The sequence below is a fragment of the Cibotium barometz genome, chromosome 4, assembly GCF_041138505.1.
Source record: "Cibotium barometz isolate CiBa-2024 chromosome 4, ASM4113850v1, whole genome shotgun sequence".
NCBI lineage: Eukaryota > Viridiplantae > Streptophyta > Polypodiopsida > Cyatheales > Cibotiaceae > Cibotium > Cibotium barometz.
The window spans coordinates 10,748,216-10,773,960 of NC_141049.1; positions in this window are offsets into that span (position 1 = coordinate 10,748,216).

The following is a 25,745-nucleotide window of genomic DNA, read 5'->3' on the forward strand; positions in this document are numbered from 1 at the left end:
GGCTACAGAGAAGAGCCCTACCCCTCTTGCTAAAGAGAAGAGCCCTACCCCTCCTGCTAAAGAGAAGATCCCTACCCCTCCTGCTACAGAGAAGAGCCCTACCCCTCCTGCTAAAGAGAAGAGCCCTAGCCCTCTTGCTAAAGAGAAGACCCCTAGCCCTCCTGCCAAAGAGATGAGCTCTTCACAAGCTCAAGGGAAGACTCCTATCAAAGAGAAGATCCCTAGTCCTCCTGCCAAAGAGAAGAGCTCTTCTCCAGCTCAAGAGAAGACACCTATCAAAGAGAAGACCCCTGTCAAAGAGAGGAGTGCTACTAAAGGTCTTCCGTTTCACTCACCAGTGAAATTTAAAATTCAGAAGCGTCGTTTATCCAACAAAGATAGTAAGAGGGCAAATGTTGGCTCTCCATTAAATTTCTTTTTCATGTTCCCCAAGAAGACTGCCAAGTCTCCAAGGCCAACCTCCAAAGAACCTTCTCCAAAACCAAACCCCACTGCCAAATCTCCCTCGCCAACACCTGCAGGTCTCAGAGAAGAGCCCAACTTACCACCATTTGAGGAATTCACTCTAAAGTCTTCCTCTCCAACACCTCAAGAGCTAAAAACTCCAGAACTTGAACCTCAATCAGCAAAATTTGATCGAAGCAAACAGAAGAGAGAAAGATTCTCTAAAGATGCAGGGTCATCTCATGCCAAAAGGAAAGTTGATTTTGTTGAGTGATTCCACAAATTGGCTTTTGTTTTGTTCATTTTGTCCATATGAACACACCCTTTTTGGGACAATATTCTATACTTATATTCAGTATCAATAATTTGATATTCAACTGTTAAACCTTGTTCTGTGTTGCGAACAATATGTTAACCATTTTTGTGAAGAAGTCAAGACGAAATTTAGCAGAATATATTGATTACATTATTGGAGAAATCCTTTTCAACTATACAAACTTGCCCTTGCAAGAGGCTCAAATACAACTTTTTTTGGGGGGAGACATGTGATGCATGAGGTTACACTCTCCATCCTTGTACTGACAACAATATCATCTACTTTGAATCTATATTCAGGTGATATTTCATCCAGAAACTCAAGCGACTCTCTTACATGTTGTAGTCGCCAGTTTGATGTTACTATGAGTTTCCTGGGATCTATGAATGGATGGACTATGATGTTAAATTCAAACTCTGGACAATTCTCTTCAGAATCCAAAGGGACCCAACTACCGAGCTTGCTTTTCTATCTCCTATAGTCATAGCCCAAAACTAGGGATTGGCGACACAGTTGGTATGAGATAGACAAAGAATTTGGGCTTACTCTACAACTGATATTGTCCCCCATATGAAAAGTTTCCTTGGTATTCTATCCTTCTCCAAGTACAGTGTCCAGATCAGTCAGAGATAGTCTTCTATTAAGCCACATCGTTCTTGTCCTCTCCAATTCCATTGTTTTGAAACATGCCACAAAGACATGTATAGGCAAGAACCATTGAATTTTTATCCTTCTTGAAATCCTTCCAGGAGACATAGCTTTAAGAATATCATCTTTGATTTTGGATTTGAAGCTTGTTATGGTATTTGGATCAGGAACTTCCCATTCTAGTGACATTAATGTGGGAATAGGTATGTCATATAATTCTCCATGAACACCTTCTCTTGATGGAACCCTGTATTTTGAAAAATACACAAATAAATCCACTGATTTGTCAAATGAAGGTGGTTTGTCTGCATACATGACATCTGCAATCCCCTTGTGAATTGCTTTGAATGTGCCACTTAAGCTCTCAACAGGCTGCCACTCCACAGTTGTTGACGGAAAGATAACTGAAATTAAACAAACAACAAATATATCAGAAGGAGAAATATTGTGTTGTATCAAATAGATAAAGTTTTGTTGAATTACAGTAAGAATGGAGAATTGGATGTTCATCCAAGTTCAACACCATGTCTTTGGCCATGTAGACATGTTGAACTTTTGAAAGCCAGCCATTGTCGGTCACTTTGAAGGCAAGAACATGACCTTTCCAATGGGATTTCACTTCATTTCGCTTGGTTCTTTTCACCCTGTGGGCACCTTTGCAAGAGGGAAGCATTGTTACCCAATCATTCACACGAAAAGACATGGGTTTCCAAACACCATCTTCTCTCGTGTTATGAAAATCACAAGAAGTTATATTATGAGGACGACGTGAGGACGCCATAGAAGCTCACAGATGAGAGAAAAATAGTGAATCTTTTGAAAGTGCAAAGAAAGGAGAATAAACCATATGCCAAAATGAAGGGAAGGTGGAAAGTAGACGTTTGAAAAAATTTGGTGTTTTGTCATTAATAGCGTTGTTTTCAAGGCCTGAAAAGAGGATTTCTTATCTTCCTGCTTGATTTTTTGAAATATAAAATGGAACAAGATGTCACTATTTTGGACCCAAACTTCAATGTTAGCCATCGTAAACGTCTAAATTTAGCCGTTTTAGCCATTCGCCACTAAAATAGAACCGTTAAGAAAACATTTAGAGGAGACAAGAATGCCATACTTTTGTATACGTGTCAATTCACAATTGGACAATTTCTTAATCCTTAGATTAACAAACAGCCCTTTTCTAGCCGTTTTTGGCCCTAATGAATCGGCAACTTTGATAAGCCATAGGGTGTCCCTATTGAGAAAGGACGGCCCCAATGCTATCACCGCTTGCATCACAATGCACATCAAAGGGCTTAACAAAATCTGGCAACACCAAGAGGGGTTGCGTCATTAGCCTTTTCTTTAGCTCATTGAAGCTGTTATTTTCTCTAGTGGTCCACTAAAATTTAACTTTCTTCTTAGTTAAATTGTGGAGCGGACCCGCAATGATAGAGAACTCTTCAATTAAATGCCTATAGTAGGAGCATGTGGTGCCAATAAAGCTCCTTATCTCATGCAAATTCTTTGGCTGTGGCCACTCATCTATCACTCTAAGCTTTTTGGGATCCATTTGGATGCCCTCTTTAGAAATGATATGGCCGAGATATCTTATCTCCTTGAGAAAGAATTTGCTCTTCTTTTCATTGACATAAAGCTTGTTAGCATGTAGCTCTTCAAAAACTGCCTTTAAGTGCTCTTTGTGCTCTTCTAATGTCTTTGAATAGATGATGATATCATCAAAGAATACACCCGTATATGATCTATGGTTTTGAAAGAGCCTTTCCATTGACTTATTAAATGTTGCACGAGCATTGGTAAGGCTAAAGGGCATCACCATATATTCATACAAACCGAATTGCGTACAAAATGCGGTCTTGTGTATGTCTTCGAGTATAATCCTTATTTGATGCTGCTTTTAAGGTCTATCTTACTGAAGTAAGAAGAGCCTTGCAACTTATCAAATATGTCCTCTATGCAAGGAACTGGGAACCAATTCTTTATAGTGTTCTTATTTAGTGCACGATAGTCCATGCACATGCAGTAGGACCCATCTTTCTTTTGCACTAATAACGTTGGTGTGAACAAAAAGGAGAGGAAGTAGGATGTACCATCCCCTTTCCTAAGAGTTCATTGACTTGGGAAAGAATTTCCTCTTGTTGTGCATGAGACACACAATAAGCTGGTCTATTAGGAGGTGCACTTCCTGGCACTAACTCAATCCTATGGTCATCATCCCCTCTTGAAGGAGGTAACTTGTTAGGGATAGAGTCAGAAAAACAATTGCTAAAAGATTGAAGAAAAGGCTCTCGACTTATTTCATCATTAGAGCACATGTTAGTATTAGACTCTTGGAAAGTTGTGTCATTAGGGGATTGGGGTTCCTTAACAAAAATCATATACAAGAAAAGAGAAGACTTTATTGATTTTTGTATAGCAACATGTGATACAACTGGGATAGTACTCCCCTTCTCCCTTGTGCTAAGACTCACAACTCTATCTTTATGTGATGAAAAGTCATGACCCTATTAGGAAACATGAGTTGAGCGGCCATGCGATGAAACCATGGCGCTCCTAATATATGACATCTTCATGTAACAAAGGAGAAACATGGAACTCCTCTTGGTCTAGATAGCCTTGAACATGGAGCCTTAGGTTTCCAAACAACGGGGTGACTGGAACTTGTTCCGGTCGCCTGCTCACCTTTCTCTTTCACTTGCTCCTTTCAGTTGGTCGCCTGCTCACATAATCGCCTTCAGCTCAGCTTAGCTCGGCTCACTCGGCCTCGCTCACTCGGTCCTTGTCCGTGTGCTTCTCAATAGGTTGGTGTTTTTTTTTCACTTTAAATTTTTTTAATGTAATTTTTTCTTTTCAGGTTGTATTTTTAATGTCATTATTTATTTGATTACATATATATATATAACAATTTTAGTATATGTATGTAACAATTTTAGTATATATATGTAACAATTTTAGTATATATATGTAACAATTTTAGTATATATATATAACAATTTTAGTATATATATATATATGTAACAATTTTTGTATATGTATGTAACAATTTTAGTATATATATATATAAATTTTTGTATATACATGTGTGTATATGTTTTGGTTACAATTTTAGTATATATATTTGTATCACTACTACATGATAGACTAATACCGGTGCTTATACTGACGTCATTAAACGGGGTTAAAAAAAGCCCCGTCAAATCGGTATAAACGTCGGTATCTGCGTCGGAACGATGACGTCGGTATAAGTGTCGGGGTTTAATACCGACACCTATACCGGTGTTTATACCGACAGTACACTGGTGCCTATACCCGCGAGCATACCGGCAAAAATACCGGCACATATACTAGCGACAGTACCGTCATATATACCGGCAGATTTACCGGCGCGTGTACCGGTACCTATACCGGGGAATATACCGACACTACATCAGAAATGTTTTTTAGATAGAATGGTGTTGCCTGGCTGTTGCCTGGCTGCCTGCAATGAATAGGACTCAACAACAGTAAACAGACAGCACCATTCTGTCTAAAATAGAGCACAAAAGACAACCGTGCTCGTTTTTTTATTTTTAAGATAAAAAAGAAATTAAATTAAACATTAATACTCAAGAATATTTTGATCATATACCAATAGTTTGAAGGTCGTCTTACATTATGGTAATGCCTCCCAATTGATGGTCTCTCCTTCTTCAAGCATCTCAAATAAGGCCACAAGGCCATGTTTGTGAGCGTACTTCTCTTCTCGCCTACTTGGTGGTGATTCATGGCCAACTCCTACACACAAACGATTAACAATTACAACTTTTAGAAATCAACATTTAGCACACATACATACATTTAGATAAACAAAATTGCTACAAATACTTACGAATTCATGGCGCATGGTTTCGTAACCACCACTCCCAAGATGAGAAGCCCCTACTGTTTGGAGTCTTGTCCTTGCCGCCTCTCTTTGTTGTTGAAACCTCTGTGGTGTCTCTGTGAGTTCTTGAGCAATGGCTTCCCACTCCCTATCATCTAGCCAAACAGGTTTCTCTTTCCCCTCTCTAAATGCATCCCTCGCCTCTGACCTACGATGCCCCATCAAAATGCGAGCTGTATATTGTATCCACTCATTAGAGATGACATTCATAGGGTCAAATGGCTGAAACTCTTGCTTTATCTTTGTATTTATGTAGTTTTTCTTCTCCTTATCTTGCTGATCCCATCTAGTCATGACAGAGTTGTGAAACTGTATAGTGCACAATTGTCGAATTCGTGTCTTCATTGCCTTCCCTGCACTATTCATTATTGGTGCCCCATCCCTAATTGTGTATATCTTGCTGTTGTCATGGTCATGTGCACCCCAGGGAGTGGAAGGTGAGGGCTCTTTGCGAGCACGACGTCCTCCCACAGTAGTACAAGATTTTCCAAAGCTGGAGAGAGAACTAGAAACAGGAAGGCCCCCCCCACCCCCCCTAAATGTGAGCTCTTGGAAAAATACGAGAAAAAGAGAGATACATGAGTGTGCACACAAGGCACCAAGATATGACGAGATTGAAAGTGCGATTGCGTGGAAGTATACCAAGAATAGGATGTATACTTGAATGAGCTAACACAAGACTCCCGGAGTAGTGCACAAGAACAAGAGTGCCTATGGATGCTTCCACCTTAGAAAACCTTCCCTAATGAACACGAATCCCTATGCAATAGAGAGGCCTTGAATTTGACAGTAAGGCCTGTACCTATGCGAAGAAGATATTATCAAGTTGCGTTGGTTCTCCCCTCTTTCCCCTCCTTAGACACCCACGAAGCGGAGCCGAGGAGGATAGAGGTTGAGCAAGTCTATAGAGCTGGCTGAGGTGAAGCTGAGCAGGGCGCCACTGGCAAATAGGGACAAGCACATGCGGCAGAACCAGGCGTACCACTAGCTGGCGACAAAATTTGGCATGGCAGCATGCGGAGCTCGCTGAGGTGGGGATCGCAAGTGGAGGTGGCACTGGCTATAGTCACTCTGTTGAGTTGGTCGGTAGCCGCGGGCTCTGGACTAGCAACGGATGGCTCTGAATGCGGCAGCTAGTGGGTGATGGGCTCTAGGACGGTGGTGCATGACTCTGGGGCGATGGAGCTGGGCGGCGCCTCGCTCTGAGAGACGACTGTTACATTATTGGCCCTCTATGGTATATTGGGGATGTCCATCCGACCATTGTGCCATGCTTGCAATTAGTATCGTGAGTGATGTCATATTAAATACTACATTGTAAGTGTGATTGGCATATGCTTTGCGGGTCTATGCTATGCATGTTGTGATTGGGTGATGCCATGTGTACGCATGCTAGTGTTGTTGATATTGGTGTTTGATTGCCTCACCTAAAATGTTAACTTGTTGATTATAGGTGATGAGTACGAGGATGCCGAATGAGGCGTCGTACTTGTGCAAGGGTCAACGAACGAGGTGTCGCACATGCATGAGTGTGTGCGAGGGTCACCGAAGGAGGTGTCGCGTGGGTTTCGTCATGTACATGGGCGTTTACATTGCTTGTTATACTTCACTATTTTTGGTTGGCCGCATGCCATTTATTTGTACTCGAATATTTATGCACCTCGATGTGCACAGGTGTATTGCGTGTGAGCTAGAGCTTCTCTATTATTTTTGGTACACACTAGATGTGTGTGAACATCCTCTAGAAGGATTGATTATTTTTGTAAAAGAGCTCTATTTTTGAAAAAAGCTACACGATTGGCTCAAGGGATATTTTTGATAATACATGATGAAATACTCATGTCGTGCAAGGAGCCACCACGCATGAGGGGGAGATTTAACCCAATCCTTGTTGATGGCGATGATTATCTTGCGCACAGTTTTCAAGTCTATGGTTTATCTTCCATGTTTATTTCCATGTGTATATTTAATATGTTTGAATCTGTTATTTGTTTGGAGTTGAATATTTATTTAGTGATTATTGCATGCAATTTTGGTACTTTGATTCTTTTGAGAATACCTGCACGTTGAGAAAAATAAAATAAAATCGTGAGCCGTCGATCTCATCAAGGAGATGATCATCAGAACCTCCTTCGTCTAAAGCCGTTTTCAGGGGTTTTGGGACATTGCTAAACCATCCGGCAATGCAATTGCACCTTCCACACACGTCCAATTCTGTAAACGAGCCTTCCTCAGCTCAACCACACTCTAATAAGTGTTCCAGATACTCCAAAGTACTCAACGAACTTCACTATTAATGTAGAAAATCAAATTGATTGCATTCAAATTGAATTGCATTCAAATTGAATTAGAAAATCAAATTGATTGCATTCAAATTGAATTGGCATACGCAGTCCAAAGTACCCTGTTTTGGTGCGCTTTCCAAGGCTTCAAATTGCACTGTAGTGTTTCAATCAAGTGTGGATAACTTGAATTGACACCTAAACAAGCTCAATGTTGCATATTAACACCAACCAAGGTGCGTACATACCAAAAATATCAAATCCCCTTCTATGTTTTTGAGAAAAACCAGTAAAACTAATAAAAACCCAGTAAAAACCCATAGGAAAAGTGCTCTAATTTCTTCATTTCTTTTCCAAATTGAGAGACCAAGCATTCATTAGCTTAGCAATGATGTCTACTAACTTTATGTAAAAGGAATTAGACCAATTGTAAAAGTTGAGAGAGTAATTAGCTAATTAATGACCCTCTGTTTCACTAATCACTGTATACAGCCTATTTAATCAGCTCATAATTAGCTCCAAAATGTATAATTTCTCCAACCAACCACATAGCAACCTTCTCATCTGTGTGTATCACAAAATTGCTAAAATTTTTTTGATATTAATCAATCACCAGTTGAATTTGGCCTCCACTTTGCTATGTAATGCATTTTCTACTCTGTTTCTGGCCTTCAGGCTGCGCCGCCTGCTGTAGAGGAGAATTGGTGAGTTTGTTATGGCTATTGAATGCATATGTGGGTTCCCAACACTCCTAGGCATGCACACACTCCACCAATGTGTTGATTTTTGCAAAAGACCGGCTTCAATTGCATCAACAATGGGCCTCTATTCTCTGTTTTGTGAGGGCTTCAAAATAGTGAATTTCCAATCACTCAAATGCATCAAACTTGCTCCAAATTCATTGTAGGGCTTGCACATGAGTTGCCAATACATTCACCTTTTCCAGATACATGATTCTTTGTCAGATTTGCATCCACTTGTCCCATATATTCACCACAATCAATCTTCAATGGAGAGCTTGCAAAACAAAAATTTTTCTTTGCTTTGGGCAACTCAAATATGATGTTGTTTGTGTTTTTGCACCTGCAATCCGCTCAAGGATGTTTAGTATTCCTCCTTACCCGGTAGGCCAAGCTCTCAAATTTGATGAAAATCGGTGTGCTCCAAGCTTCACAGCTCCAATGGCAAGCTCCACAGCTTTTCTTCATAGCTTCTTCTCCCTCTTCTCTCACTCACTCATAAACCCTAATAAAGAGCACCAGGCTCTGATACCATGATGAAAAATAGATAGAGGGAGAGGAGACCCACACACAGGAGCAAACCCTAACCATAGAAGAGGGAAGTCATGTCCCATCTCACACATACATAAAGCCATAATCCATAAGCTACAACACACTACATGTGTTGTGTCCACACACAGCTAACCCTAGCTACTGTCCACGGACAACTATGACTAGCTGGATGCGGTCATTTATGTCTCACACATGTTACTACCTAACATGCCAGCACATAGTGCAACTGGAACAAGCTGACATTGAGCTTGAATCTCAACAATATGCACTAATGGATATAGCAACGGAGCTACCCCTTCTCGCCCTCCCCCCATAGAACCCCTTCGCGCTCCTCGACCTCCACTACCGGAGTGTCCGACTCAATCAGATCTAGCACAACATTTTTCTGATGAGCCCCTCTCCTGCCAAACCTACAATTATATCCTCACAAAGCCCCCCTTCTCTAGCATCACCCTCATCCCCCATGTTTTCTTCCACCAGGGGATCATCTCTTTCACCACCCCCCAATCTTCTATGAGCTCCCTCCCCACCCTCTCCAAGCCACTCTAATCAGTTAGTGTCACCTCCTCTGATTCGGCCAACCAACAAAACTAACTAATTTCATCGACCTCTCAGACCGCGAGAAAGCTTGTGTCCATACCCCTACTCCTCCCAAAGGACAGCTTTCGCAAGGGGTTGGCATATCATTGATGCAACATACCACTCCCTCCACCGCATGACAAACTTCCCCTGTACTTCATTGTTGGGCTTCTTATCCTTTACCACAAGTGTCATGTGTAGATGGAAGTGATGGAAGCCATGGGCATCATCCAATTTTATAACTCTACGTGGCCTTCCCAATGGATTTCGCACTTGAAGAAGCTATGGAGGTGAGATAAGTTTTCAGGTCGCATGAGAGAGGCGACGACAACCAAGGAGCCCAATTACCTCCACCCCCACCACCCTCATCTCCCCCACATCAACCTCCACCCCCTAGTCCCTCTCACCCAAGCACTAGCACCCAACCACCACTACCCCCACCCCCACCCCCACCCCCACCCCCATCTGGTATACCTTAACACTACCCCTATTCCCTCCCCAATCATCTTTCCCCATTCACTTTCCTACCCCACCTCCCTCACCGACCCCACCCTCACTGACCCTCTATGTCCTTAAATTTGGGAATGCACACAGCCTTCCGAGACACCCCTTCCACCTCAGCAAATCCCCCATCACTACTTGATGCCAACCTCGACATGAGAGCTTATTCATTGACTACCTCTCCACCCTTGTCACCGATTCATTATCCCTTCCCCCCAACTCTCCTAGAAGAAGGAGAAATTTCGCCACCACTACCACTCGAGTGCGAGGAGATTGATCCTTTGATTAATCCATACAGCTGGCGAGACCCCCTCGACTGAACAGAGTTCAAGCAGATGATATAAATCTTGCTGGATTGATAGCTCCAAGCAAGGCCGCTCACCCACGTCACATATTTCATGGACATCAATGTCCTGTGTCCATACGTAGAGGCCAAGCATCGCACCTAGCGGCAGTGACATCCACCTAGATAGCAAGGAGGCTACATTTGGCCACCTACCATTGCTCCTCCCACCACTTTCAAACTAATGGTGAGCAAGTAGCCGGCGTGGAGGCACCCTTTTTTGCTGAAGCCCTTCATCTGGGAGACATATTGCAAGGCGCCGCCACGACCCCTTCACATCAATTACTTGCAAATCCTGCAGATGGTGGGCATGGTACCTCTTCCACAAGGAGCAACAAAAGAACCCAAAGCTGTAGTCTAACTTTCCATGGTTGGCTCCTCCGATGACCCAATAGCCTAAGTGATGTCCATCTAGGCAAAGCCCTTTGTATATAAGTAACTTATCATAATGTGAAGGACACCAAATATTCTAGTGAACAAGCTTCTTCCTTCTTCTCTAAACTTTCTACCTTCTTACTTCTGTTTGTATGTATGTAGTGATCGTGTATTGCTCGTGTGTGATGAGAAATTTGTGCATGCTTGCTTTTATTTGAGTGGGTTGTAGATGCTTAGATTAGGACTAAGGAGTGGCTACAAGCTTGCTAGCTTAGCCATGGTCTATGGAAGAGCTATCATGGATTGAAGGCTCCAACTAGAGGGATTGCCACACCTCTAAGCTTCTCTCACCGCTCTTCTTAAGTAACAAGGGATTCCCATGCTTCAAGAAAGAGGTCGGCAATGATGATTCTTAGCTTTTTTTAGAAGGCTCACTTGGCTCTTGGAGGTGATCACAAACACATAAGAAATAATACTAAATCAATAGAGAGAAAGGGACATAGAAGAGGAATGGAGAACAATGTAGAAAATACAAACATTTTCATTAAAAAAACATGAAAGGGAGGAGACACATTCCTTTTCATTGAGAGCACTATGCTTGTGGAGGAAGAGCAAGGAAGGAAGAAGATGAATGAGATAAAGGAAGAAAAGTTATGTAAGTCATGTAATGAGGGTATTTCAAGGCGAGAGAATCCAAATTTTCCCAATTAGCATGACTATCCATGTTGCTATTTACATAGCTACAAACATGGCTATACATGCAATAATCATGCTTGTAGCCATGTGTATAGTAGCCACCTAGCCACGTGTATAGCCACAAATAAGCCACGTCTCATTTGGTGTATCTCTCTTAGTACTTTCTTTCACTATTTTGTGGTTACCTTGCTGCTATGCTCCTCATTCTCTTGTAGTGTTTTTTTCTGTCCACATGTACAACCCCTTTATTGGTTCCCAAGAATATCCTCACTCTCTCTCTCTCTCTCTCTCTCACACACACACACCCACCCACCCCCCCCCACACACACACACAGAGAGACACACACATAGAGCCTATGTTGGAATGCCCTTCCATTTCATAAATTAAGTGTTTTAAGTCAAAGACAAAGTTTTAAATTAAGAAAAGTGATGGTGGATGAAAGACAAATCATGTGAAAAGTCAGAAACAATGATATAGTTGGTATTTACTATCATCTTTCCTTATTTCCATCAGCAACTCTTGCATATAGGCATGACTCATAGTAATGAGACTAAAACAATAGAAGAGAATAATTTTCACATGGAGGATGAAAGATAGATCATGTGGAAAATCAGAAAAAATGATAAAGTTAGTATAGACAGCCATCTTTTCTTATTGTTTGTGAAAAGTCACAAACAATAGTATAGTTAGTATAGACTATATCATTGTTTGTGAAAAATTAGAAACAATGATGTAGTTAGTATAGACTATCATCTTTTCTTATTTCCTTTAACAACTTCTTGCATATAGGCATGACTCATGAAGTAATGAGAATAAAGGAATAGAAGGAAATTTCTTACCATGAAATTTATTTGTTGAGCTGAGAGAGAGAGAGAGAGAGAGAGAGAGAGAGAGAGAGAGAGAGAGAGAGATTTCTGTGATGCCATCCAACCTAGATGGGTTTATATTTCTCCTTTAATATAATCCATTTTTATAGCATAGCTAGCCATTGATATAGTCTTTTTTTACTTTGACATTTTATATTAAAACTTGAATAGGTAGATCATTTTTTGGACCTTTTATGTTGATGAGATATCTCACATTTAGTTTATGTCAACCTCTTAGTGCCACTGCTATTAATGCTTCTATTGTTGGAGGCATTAGAGTTACCATCCATATATGAGTTACTTGCAAGACAAATCATGCACAAAAGGTTTATCTGGCTTTTCCTTCCTGTTATATGATATAGATGTACCTACATCTGTCCTTAACTTGCCTGACCATAGACTTACACTAGATCCACTATTAGAGGAATTTCTAGGTCCACTAAGCATCTGTGACTTTTACTATTCTACATGTGGGATAGGATCATTACTTATTACATCTACATCTTCTATTGCCTCCACTTGTGTATACTAGCTACTCATCTCAAGAGAGATTACATCTACATCTTCTATTGCCTCCACTTGTGTATACTAGCTACTCATCTCAAGAGAGATAACATCTTTGCTTACTTGCATCTCACGAGTGGTAGAGTTATAAGATCTATAACCTTTCTACTCCAAAGAATAACCAATGAAGATACATTTCTCTACCCTTGGATCCAACTTTATACTCACTTTGTACAACATCATACACATATACAATACACCCAAACACTTTCAAGTGAGACACAACTAGTTTTATGCCTATAGACTTCTATTCATGTATCATACCATGAATAGTTATAGTGGGGTTCTTGTTTATAATGTAAAGGACAATTTCTACTACTCTACCTAAAAACAATGTGTCATACTCTTTTCAAACATTAAGGCATGTCCCATGTTTGCAATGTTCCTATTTTTCCTTTCTACAATACATTTTATTGCAAAGTGTATTTGCATCATGTAAAATTTCTCTTGATTCCTTGTTTTCTCAAGAAATCGCTAAACTCAAATACTCTCCCCCATTGTTTTATCTTAGGCATTTGATTTGCATACCTTTTTCCTTTTCAACCAAGGCTTTAAAGTGAGCAAACAGCTCACATTTCTCCTTCATGAAATAAACTAACACTTTCCTAGTGTGATCGTTAATGAATGTAACATAATGTCTATAACTTGTAATTGTTGTAGTCTTGATTAGTCCCATACATCCAAGTATATAACATCTAATGGCCTTACACTCACATGCTTTTCATGTGATTAGTCCCATACATCCAAGTATATAACATCTAAATTTGGCAAACCTACAACAATATTTTGGGCTTACATATAGTTTTTCTATTGTATATTCATACAACGAATGCACTTTTGCTATATGTCAATATCTAAAATCACACCTGTCCCATGCACAAACATGGTTTCCTTCAGCTTAGACATGGTCACAACCAAGTAAAACATCCTTAACGATTGAAGCTCAATTATAGATCCTTCTTAGCCATTTATCCAATTTAAACCAAGTTCTTTATAATGTTTAGAATATGAAGTACATTTGCCAAGTACTTTATTTTTCCATCCCATATAGACAATGGAATTTTTCCAACATAAGCAATATTGTAATGGAATAGAATTGATGATGGTCTCTAAAAAGTCCACCACTACCCATAGGATGTACATGACTATTGAATCATCAAACTGCAAACAAGTAGACATGGTTCCTTCCCCAGTCATGGACCGTTTTAGCTTCAAGCATAAACGGTCTTCCTAGGATCATCTCATAAGAGTCGGGTTATGTGGAGAAATCCATCACAATGAGCTTCACCCATGTTGAAGAGCCTTGATCCTAAGTTCTCGTAACATCCCAATAGGTTTGGTAATTCGAAACCGCCATCTTGACAACAATGTCAGACAGTTCAAGATGAGGTTTACCCATCGTTTTCCCAATAGGTCTTGGTGATCAAACTCCCACAACACCATTTGGGGTCCTCCCATTACTGTGATTCCCTTGGCAGTGAGATGGAGAGGGTTGCATTAGTCTCATCACTCTTAAAGTATTATCCCAGTTTGTTCAATGGTATTTTGAGCATCCAGGACATCAATATCCTCCTGTGTGTTAAATGGATACAACACCCTTCTCCAAATCCATCCCGCTACACTCAACCAACCACCAAGGTCAAAAACCTCCCTTAGCCTTGGCTCTCTCAATTGGACACATTATCCATGTATACTTCCCATCTGTATTCTTCCTATCACCTCCATACTTGTTATCTCTAAGCTTGCCATCCATCTTAGAGCCCGTCTTGACTCTATGAATACCCACCAAGCCCTCATTCCATTTTCCCAGTATGTCTTTACCATAAAACAACATCCTAGCTACATTTTGAACATTATTTTCCAAACAATCCATGTCAGCAATTTGCTGCACCTCTTGATGTGTATCCTCAGTCTCCTCAATCCACAACCTGCTTACTATATCTAAAACCTCATCATCATTGACATATACTATAGCATCCTCACATGGATCAACCTGCTCTACATAACCTATAATCATAGATTCTTTAAACACCAACACCGACACAGAAATGGTAGATTCTGCTTATGAAATCCTTGCTCTTGTCCACAGGCAGAAACCTATCCTCACATTCATATCCCTAGAAGCTCTTTGGTCCTCTAGCCCTTCTTTTAACCCTTTTTTGATTGAACTAAACTAGATTTTGCCTCAATATTTTGACTAAAAACCGACTGACTCTGAACCTTTGACACATAAATCCTCTCCAAATGTCCTCAGAATATTTCCACAGCCCCTTAGGCACCTCTAAAATCCACAAGATATCACACCTTGAGCTCTCTGCTAACTCCAACTAATCCACAGTTGTGCCCGAGAACTAATTGTACCCGACCATCTAACTAAACTGACACAACTGATGTAGGTATCCTTTCCTCTACATCAACAAAATCTTTTAGACTCTCAAAACACACTATCCACACATGGGTCAAAGCATGTTAACTTGGTAAAAAACGCATGTCCCGGGACAGTGCTAATTAGCACAATTTTTGGATGTGCTAACTAGATCCAAATATGACACACTCTGCAAAATTTCCTATCCTATTATATATCATTGGAAAGCTCTATGTTGATGTATAATCTCTAACAAATTATGGTTTGATTTGCAAAAATTTTACCACATGCCCATTTTTTCAAACTACTTTTGTTAACGTGCTTCCACCCACATGGATCTAGTCTTTTGGGCACCTGTCTGAATATAATTGATTCCTAGCTGCCATAGATGCACTCTCAGATCTCAAACCCACCCATTGATGACTTCTGACATATCTCTGTCAGTTAGCTAGGATTCACAACCACTTCTCCCAAAGACAAACAAACTAGGGCAAGCTCTTTACACCATCAGTTGATCATAATGAAGCTTAGTTGCTGAAGAAAAATAGACTTTATACCTTCACAACTAATTCTGACTCAGAAGCAACTACTCAATCAGATATATAGAGATCTCTAACCTCAAGAGCTAGACCCCAATAACACTCTCATCACAATAAGATAAAATCCAAGCTCAATGTCTGATTCAAATAAACAAAAACACAGAGCCTCAACATCCTTGAGGCCTATGGCTCACAGAAAGTAGAAAGAAAACTCAAGAAATCTTCAAGGTCCTCCACTAATAGACCCACGAGTTCAAGCTTCACATGTTCAGTACTCACTGACAAAAAATAGTTACAATCAAGGTAGAACTAATGTGAATCAAGTGTTTAGCAGTAATTCTCTCTAGAAGTCCAAGGGAACACACCTTCTTGTTGGTGACTCTCGTCCCTAGCCCTTCCTCTGCTCTGACTCAAATAGCCTATTCACACTGCGCTATTCTTCGAGACCTCCTTCAATGTCTTCAAATTCTGGAGGATCTCCAACCAGCATCTTCACAAATGAAAACAAACCTACGAGACTACTCTCTCCATTGCAGTCTTCCACTCTGGTGGTCTCTCAAGCCCACCTCCTTGAAACTCCTCCTGAAACTGTCCCCCTTGCTGCCTTGATTTTGTTCCATGAACTACGTAGCCCATTTCCCTAGGATTGCCATATGCTTACTATTTCCATTTTGTGCACCTCTACCTTTACATTAGCCACACATTGTTTTTATTTCCCCATGATCCTTCTACACACCATCATACATACATTGCATTTACCTACACATTGTATTTAAGAGGGGCTCATTTTTCTCCTCATGATGTGTGTCCATACAAACACGTGTCTTCATAAGGTGCACACGTGCGGGCCACAAATGTCTCTAGTTATATCATGCAACCACATGTGTGGGTCACACATGCGACACACATGGCTCGTGCATTGTGGAGGTACAGACGTGATATTTGTACTGATGCCACGTGTGATTGTATGGGCTTCATGCCTTTATAAATATGTGGCATGTCATTTTTTTAATTTTATTAATTTCACCCCAATTTCTCCAATTTGTCCGATTGAATGCCCCACTTGCTCATGATTGCTCCATCCACTTACAAAGTTCACTTGCTTTTGATTGCTCCATCCACTTACAAAGTTCACTTGCTCTTGATTGCTCCATCTACTTACAAAGTTCACTTTATAGAAACATGGTGTGAAAGAGCCCATTAGCGGAGATCAGATTTGTATACTCAAGCTATCCTTCTAGAGCAAGTTTTGTCACTTTTATAGCCCTTTATACAGTCTCCATAGCACTTTTCCAAGGCACTTAAATTCATAGTATAGTTAATTAATGTGGAAATATGGCACGGACATAGCCATTAGACGACATTGGATACACAAAATTGCACCATTCTTCTAGACTTTACAAAGCAGTTTGTTTTAAGATTTGTAGGTTTTAAGGTTGATTTCCTACCTTTTGAAATGGGTTTAAGTGATGATGAATGTATTCTTGTGGTAGAGGAAACACATGTAGAGAAGCTCTTTCATGTACACAAGACATGTTTGTGTCTTATAGGGAATGCTTTAATGTAAGTTTTGACTTGTGTTTAGTCATTGATAATTTCAAGGAGTACTATGAAGACAAAATGAAAGCTTTCCTTATCTTGACTACTATTGGTGCTTTGGATATTGAAGGTTTAAAATTTGATCATCATAGTAGTTTGGCAAATGCTTCTTTGGAAAAGGCCAGATTTCATAAGAAGTATGATGCACTTCTTGAGCATCTGAAAGTCACTATGAAGCAGTGTAGGCTACATAATAGAACATGCAGGCTCCTGCAGTATCATGTACCCTTCATTTTTTATCTGCATGCACAAGTAGACATAGAAGATACTAGAAAGACCAATCCTGACACTTTTGGTGTGTAGTCTATGGCATTTCTAGGTGATATTAAAAAATCAAGAAGAAATGAATGATGTAGAAATGGTCTTGGATAAGGCACAAGAAGAAATATTGAGTAAGGATTTTGATGTTGTAGATGTTAAGGCAAGATTAATTGTGCCAGAGGAAAAGGATGTTTCTATATAGGTTTCAAAGCAGGAGATCAGTCTTCAATGCCTTCTATCCATCCCACTCAAGGACAAAAAAGGATTTTGTACTCCTTATAGATATCTAGTAGCTCTTGAATTTAAGAGAAGACTATTTTATTGGATTAATAGTTGATGGATGTCAAGTTACTTCAGATTTTATAGATGCAGATGAGGCGGATAAATTTTTAGTGATTGATACAGAAGTAGCAAAGGGAGAAATTTCATGGATGCACCCAGGGCTATAGAAATGTGCTGTAAAAAGATTAAAGAACAAGAAAACACTATATTCATAGAAGAAGAGTTTTTGGCTATTGAAGAAAGCATGGGAATCTCCAGTATGGGAAGAGAGCAACCAAAGACTCCATGCTTAGAAGAAAAGATGACTCCACAAGGTTCAATTGATTTGTGGGAGGATAGGCAACTTGTTGTGAATATGAGAACAAACAGGTATTTATAAGAATAAATTCATAATCTATTTTTTTCAAGATTTTATTTTTGTAAAGTTAATAATATTTTTCTATTTGTAGCTTAATATAGGAGATGAAGATCAATTTCTCACCCAAGGTGGAGGTATCTCATTCATCATACGACTAAAAGTCATAGGAGCATTCTCAATCCAAAAGGCAAATTCATACCCTTGGTTGGGTGCTAGGGTTTCAATTTTTCTATTCTCTTAGGCTTAGAGAATAATGCATAGAGATATGGGGCATTATTGTAGGCCTTTTAGAATGTTTCTTAAGTCAAGTTAGAAGTGGTTATCTGCCGAGTAGGTTGTTATAGTGGAGGGGGAGTCCTTGATATTTTCACTATCCTTATCTTGTAGTAAAAGAGAAGTTACCTTTGGTTTAATACCTAGGGAGCGTGTGGAAAGTCCTCAGAAGCTAGCATCCGAAAGGGGCACTTTCCACCCTGCTTGTCTAAGCAGTATTCAAGAAGGCCTTAATAAAGTGATAATATCACATGAGTAGTATAAGAGTTCTAAGTTTGAGCATGCATAAGGTATAAGATTTCTTATGCTTTCTTGTGTTATTTAAGTTTGAGCATACCTCGTTTTTATAATGTAGACATGTGGGGAGGCAATGAGAAGCCCAACACACCATCATTCACTGTCCATTGTTGATGATTCGCACAAAAAAGGTCTCCCACAATTGGCTGCTAGTTTGTCCCATTGATATGGGAGAGAGAGTGTGCGGAACATTTTTTCTCCACCCTCGCTTCCTTCCATAGTTAGCCCTACACCAATGGGGGGTACTCTGATGGGTGGTTCTACTCCTGGGTTACCCACTCCTATACCCATGTCCACTCCGATTGGAGGATCTAATCCACATCTAGGTGCTGGGATTTCACAAGGAGGTTGCGACCAGGCCACTCCACTCTCTTCTATGGTACCTAGTCCACAACCTCGTACCACGACCTCATCAGTTAGGAGGTCTGCCTCTTCTCGTTGTTCTAGTGGGGGTGGATGTAGAGGGTTGTTTTGGGGGCAGTAATAGATCCCTATAATGCATGATTATGACTAACAAATTGAGATTAATTAGTGGATTAAGCTAGAATGTAAACTTAAAGGAAAAAGCACAAAAAAATTAAGGTTTTGCATGAATGTTAAGGGCAATGTGAGAGCACTTACTTGAATCTCTTACTCTTGGTGAAGACTTGATTGCTCCAATGCTCGATTAACCTCTAATGCTCTAGGTAATCACCATCTAATCAAAGGCACTAGCAAATGAATAGAATGGAGGACCCTAAGCCAAATACATTCCTTAGTAGCGGCGCCAAAGATGTTAAGGATAACATGCTACATTGCACACACAAGAGAGAAAGCAGGGAAGAGAGATGCATGCAAGAGTCGAGTCTAGAGAGTTGCACTTGCCCAACCATAAGAGGGTTAACTCCTCGATGTGAAGCCACTAGGGTGCCCGTACGCGGCCGCACAAGAACCAGAGGACGGTCGCCCACTGTGTGGTCCACATGTACCGCTATGTGGACACCCATGTTGCCCATGACCAGATAAGGCACATGCGTACCACTCCTTTCCCTATTAACCGACACCGTACCTTTCCACAGAGCCATGCAAGCCACTATCTATAGCCTTTTTGCTGGTACACTGTCCCTTCGTCCTTGCTTTGTGCAGTGCCCGTATACCCGTACCCCACAGTTATATAAACCCCCACAGGGTGCTCCATGGGGAACATTCATTTTTGCATAGCCTATGCTCTATTGTGCTGCCATCCGTCCCTGTCCGTCCTGTTGAAAATACAAGTGAATAGGGTGCGTGCGGGAATAAGCCCTTGGTTAGAGGCTGTAAAAGAAGATGAGTAAATGTGAAAGAACCTATGAAAAGGTGAGAAGAATCTACTGGGAGAGAATAAAGGGTAGCATGAGAAGATTTAGGAAGTGTGGAGATATTCTGGGAAGTGTGGAGTTATTCTGGGAGATATTCAGGGAAAAGAGAAGAGGTGGAGAGAATCAGGCAAGAGGTGGAGATATTCTGGGAGTGAATCATGGAGAAATCAATGGGATTTGATGCTTGATGTAAACTCTATAAATTGAGGCATAGCCCTAATGAGAATTTGCTAGTTTTTGAGTATCCATGCCTACATTAATCTATTTGCTAATTATTCACTAATTACGTCTTAATGATTTGCTAATCACTTTGTTAATGATATTGATTCTAGTGTTTGATCCACCATAGCTCATCATTATGCTCAAATTTCAACATGGTATCAGAGCCATGCTAATTTGTGAGCCCATTATCTTGCTAATTATTTTGCTAATTAGGATTAGTAGAAAATTATAATTTTCCCTCTTTTTTTAACTCACCTCTTTACCCCTAGCCAGTGGAGGAGCTCCCTCTCCTTGCAAACTCAACCATTGCCCAAACCCTTCTAGCCCAAGATAGCTAACCCATAGGAGCTCCAGCCCATCAAATCAGAAGCACAAACCGCCCATGCAAGCTCCCGATTTTTGCTGATTAAAAAGCTACATTTTTTGGCAGTAAATCAATGATTTCTACTTCATCAAATCAAATGGGTCTAATTCCTCTTAGCCCCCGGGGTTTTCAAGCATGCTCTACAGGCTGGTGAAGACAGAATTTAATTTCATCAAGTCTACAGTGAGATCCAAACTCTTCATAAAATCTGCAGGTGACTTTGGTAAAAAAGAGATTAAGCTTTCAATATTTGGTCAAAACTTGTGTTTCTTGGCTTAATCCTCTACTAGACTCATTGCTATTGATGTCTTTGAAAGCATTTGAGCTCATTTGAAGTCTAAGGCACCAGATCTGGACTCCCCGCATACTCTGTTTTCTGTATACAAAACAGTAGATTAATTTTTTAATCAGTGCTAATCACTATATTTTCGTGCAATTGAGGGTTCAAATTAACCATTAGGTATCTGATACAGATCCCTATAACTTTAGATTGCAATTCGGAGTTGGTTTGATACTCCAACCATCCCGTACAAATTGATTACCCTCGATTTAATGTAATTTCTGGAAAAATTGTGTTGATAAATTTGTGAAAATCATCATTTTGCATTTAACCTTTGGTTAATGTTTGTAAATCTCACTCAAATTCAAGATTATTCATAGCCAGAGTTGCATTTGGAATGTGCATGAGAATGAATGCTATACGCATTATGTATTGGGCACATTGCATCAGTGTAAAAATGGGAACAGACACTGCCCTTGTCCAGAATAAGGCAAGAGGTAAGACCTCCCGCATAAATTTGGGTTTGAATTACATAATGATAAAAGATGAACATCAAAAGCCCAAAGGAACTGTCAGCAAAACATTGAAACATGTTGCTCACATGGAGCAAAAAGACCTGACGGACAAGCTCATGGCCCCAGCCATGAAAGAAGAAGAATATCTCTTTCCAAGAAGAGGATCCACACCAAGAAGATCTAAAGGAAGAATTGAAGGAAGACATGGACACGAGAAGAGAAGCTGCCACGAGAAGAGAAGTTGCCCCAAGAAGACTGAAAGAAGAGACGGACGCGTGGAGAGAAGCTGCTACGACAAGAAGACTGAAGAAAAGAGAAGATGTGAAGCTCCAAAGAGTGAGGAGCCATGTGAAAATCTCTGAGAGAGAGAGAGAGAGACCCCACAACCCAATGTAACCTGCCCCAACAAAGTAAAACCACCTCTGAGCCACCGATGATGTAGGCCATGTGGTAGATGTATGTGCGAGCACTTTAGTCAAGGTCGCGGGCACTTATAGTAGCCTTGGACACATAGAGAGAGAGAGTGTCAAGGACTATGGAGTTTAGGGACTTGAGGCACTGGTCGCGGGCTATCAAGTAAGAAAGAAACTTGATACAGGGTCCAGATGTGCTAAGATAACTTGAGGGGAGGAGTAGACACTAGTCATGGACTATCAAGTAAGGGGAGGCAAACTTGGTATAGGGTCTAGGTGTACTAGGAGTATTCACTTGAGGGGAGGTGTTGAAAATACAAGTGAATAGGGTGTGTGCGGGAACAAGCCCTTGGTTAGAGGCTGTAAAAGAAGATGAGTAAATGTGAAAGAACCTGTGAAAAGGTGAGAAGAATCTACTGGGAGAGAATAAAGGGTAGCATGAGAAGATTTAGGAAGTGTGGAGATATTCTGGGAAGTGTGGAGTTATTCTGGGAGATATTCAGGGAAAAGAGAATCAGGCAAGATGTGTAGATATTCTGGGAGTGAATCATGGAGAAATCAATGGGATTCGATGCTTGATGTAAACTCTATAAATTGAGGCATAGCCCTAATGAGAATTTGCTGGTTTTTGAGTATCCATGCCTACATTAATCTATTTGCTAATTATTCACTAATTATGTCTTAATCATTTGCTAATCACTTTGTTAATGACGTTGATTCTAGTGTTTGATCCACCATAGCTCATCATTATGCTCAAATTTCAACACTGTGCAGTGTACTTACTGTAGTACAGCCACCCCTCTCACACCCCCTCATTTGCCACTTTTCAGATAAGCCAATTTTTTCTTCATCCCCCCCTTGCTAGGAGGCAGTGTCCTTAACTCTTCTCCCCCCCGTGTGAAGAGACTTATAGCAGCAGCCCTCAGCCCTTGTCCCCCCTCGTGTGAAGAGACTTATAGCAGCCCTCAGCCCTTCGCCCCTTTTGAAAAACATTTTTGTGTTAAGGACATCTCACAATTTACCCCCCCCATTTGCATGAGGTTTTTGCCTTAGAGAGGGTTCATGCACTGTGGTCTTTTGCTGATACGGTGACGAAGCGATCTCAGGATTGAGATCCGATTGAAGCGTTTCGACCGCAACATCGAGCCCTACAAGACGACGTCCAAGATGGCTCCTTCTCGAAAACGTCAGAATATTGCCTCGAGAGGAGCATGCACCAAAACAAGATTAGAGAAGATACTCCCGATGCGGCCCCAACCCTCCCTTTACAGGCTCCTCAAGGAAATGGTGGCCAAGTTAGCTTGGTTATCTTTTAAAGAAGCGTTTTTTTTAAAATATCAGTGTTAATAAATGTGTATCTTTTTCTTTTAAAATAATGACATAAATTTGTATGAAGTTACGAATTAAGTAATGCTATATTCAATGAATTGCATTGAAATTGTTATCTTTAAAGAGTGAAAGTTTTTCCTGGCACTTCGATGCTAACTCCGTTTTAGCAAAGCCCAGGAATGGCCCAAGGTATCCCTCATACCATTGGAAGAATAAGATTCGCCGATTGAGGCGAGAGATTATGATGCTGTCTAGTTCTGAGGGCCCAGGCTAGTACGGTGAATAAGCCCACCCTAGTGTGGCAGACATCCCTCTGAGGTGTGGGAGGATCGAGCGATGGAGCCTAAGAGGGCGACAGGCTGGCTTGAGTCCTCGCCAGTAGCGGCCGACGATGAGGTGTATGGTTCCGTAAGGTTTTGCCTAACATGTAGAGGCTGGAAGGCTGAATTCCAGATCATCGGCAGTATAAAGGAAAAGAATAAGAGAGCCGGTTTGGCTTGTATGGGGAATTGATTCATGTATAAACTTTTTTTTAATAAATCTTATTTTTGGCATTATTGTATTGTGGAAAAAGACTATTTTAACAAACCTTGTGAAAAGGGCCTTAATTAAGGAACATGTTTATTTATGTCAAACAGTGTGGTAGGATTAATTAGAAAACAAATTGACGCGTGAGTAGGGTGGAAAGTGGGAGGATGGAATGCCCTGACGGCACCATCCTATGGACGAGTGAACCCGATTAGTCGGGTAGCTTTGCAACAGATTAAGTGATTCAAGCCCTACGCTAGATAAATAGGTTCTTTGGGCAACTCGATTCTAGAAGACTAGGCCAGTGGATGTGCCTTGCATGGATGAGGAAAACAGCGTTGCCTCTAGAAATCAAGATTAGTATTTGCCCAATTTATGATCAATTACCCTATGGGTAATTTGATTTTTAGAAGATCACGCTCCCCCTGTGGGATAGGACTAGGTCTTACCTATGAATCGTATCCTTGAATCTCTACATGGTCAAGGTGTCGATGAATAGGAAATTTTCTCCAAGTTAAGACTTAGTGGACTATCTTAAGTGTTTCCCCTATTTTAGAAGGGGGGAACCTTACATTTTGGGGGCAGTAATAGATCCTTATAATGTGTAATTATGACTAGCAAATTGAGATTAATTGGTGGATTAAGCTAGAATGTAAACTTAAAGCAAAAAGTACATAAAATTAAGGTTTTGCATGAATGTTAAGGGCAATGTGAGAGCACTTACTTATTTCTCCCGCTCTTTGTGAAGTCTTGAATGTTCCAATGCTCGATTAACCTCTAATGCTCTAGCTAATCACAATCAAAAAATAAAACAAAACAAGATTAAACAACCAAGCGGTGGATTTACACTCCAACTGGGCTAATCAAAGGCACTAGCAAATGAACAGAGTGGAGGATCCTAAACCAAGTTCATTCCTCTGGCCAGTGATGCCAAAGATGTTAAGGATAACATGCTACCTTGCAGACACAAGAGAGAAAGAAGAGAAGAGAGATACACAACCATTCTTGCATCTTGCACATAAACAAGGGATTCTTCTTTGTTGCAACCACTCTGGACCTCCAATTAATGGTGACCCATCACTATCCAAACTAGTAGAAGACATCTGTAGTACTAGGCACAAAAAGTTTGCAATTAAGAACCTAAATATGAATACATGCACTAAATTTAGCAATGTCAATGGTATATGCATAGGCTTTCTCTCTCGAATTTACCCAACATCACTATAAACGTTGTATAAATGTCGCTATAGGCATTGCTAAGCATCATTTTTAGCGGTGCTTAAAGCGACACTGAGAAAATTAACTTTTCAAGCCTACTGTGCCGTCAATGCTGCCTATCTTTCTCTCCCCCAAAAAAATCCCTCCACTACTTTCCTTGAGATCCTCCACCAACTCCTCCCTTCTTCCATCAAGCTAGCTTCCCTCACATGCATTTGTACTCTTTATATTCCATGTCTTCTTCCCCTTCCCCTTCGTCTTCATGAGACTCTTTCTCTTCATCACCAAATGGCTATGGTGTAAGCTCTTAAAGGTATTTTTGTCTTATGTTTTATGATAATGCATTTGTTTATGGTTCTTCTTCTTCTTCCCCTTCCCCTTCCCCTTTCCCTTGCTATTCCTCTTTCAATAAAGAGATTAAGATTAATGCATAGAGTACTAACCTTCACCTTTTGCTTCTTCTCCTCCTCCTTTTTATGTCTATGCTTAATGTTTATTGATCTTTTGTATGTTTCTTGTGTTTGGTAGGTAGAGTTCATTAAATAAGTTGCTAATTACTCTTTTACCTTTTTATGTTGTGTGTAGGTCTTGCACTAATCATATCTTTTGGATAGACAATATAGAGGTGAGATTTCTTTTGCTTGTATTCTTTAGGCTTTTGAATCTATGCATTAATCTTTTAGGGTTTTGTATTTATTCATAGATTAAGCTCTATGTATAGATCTTATTGCATAGATTA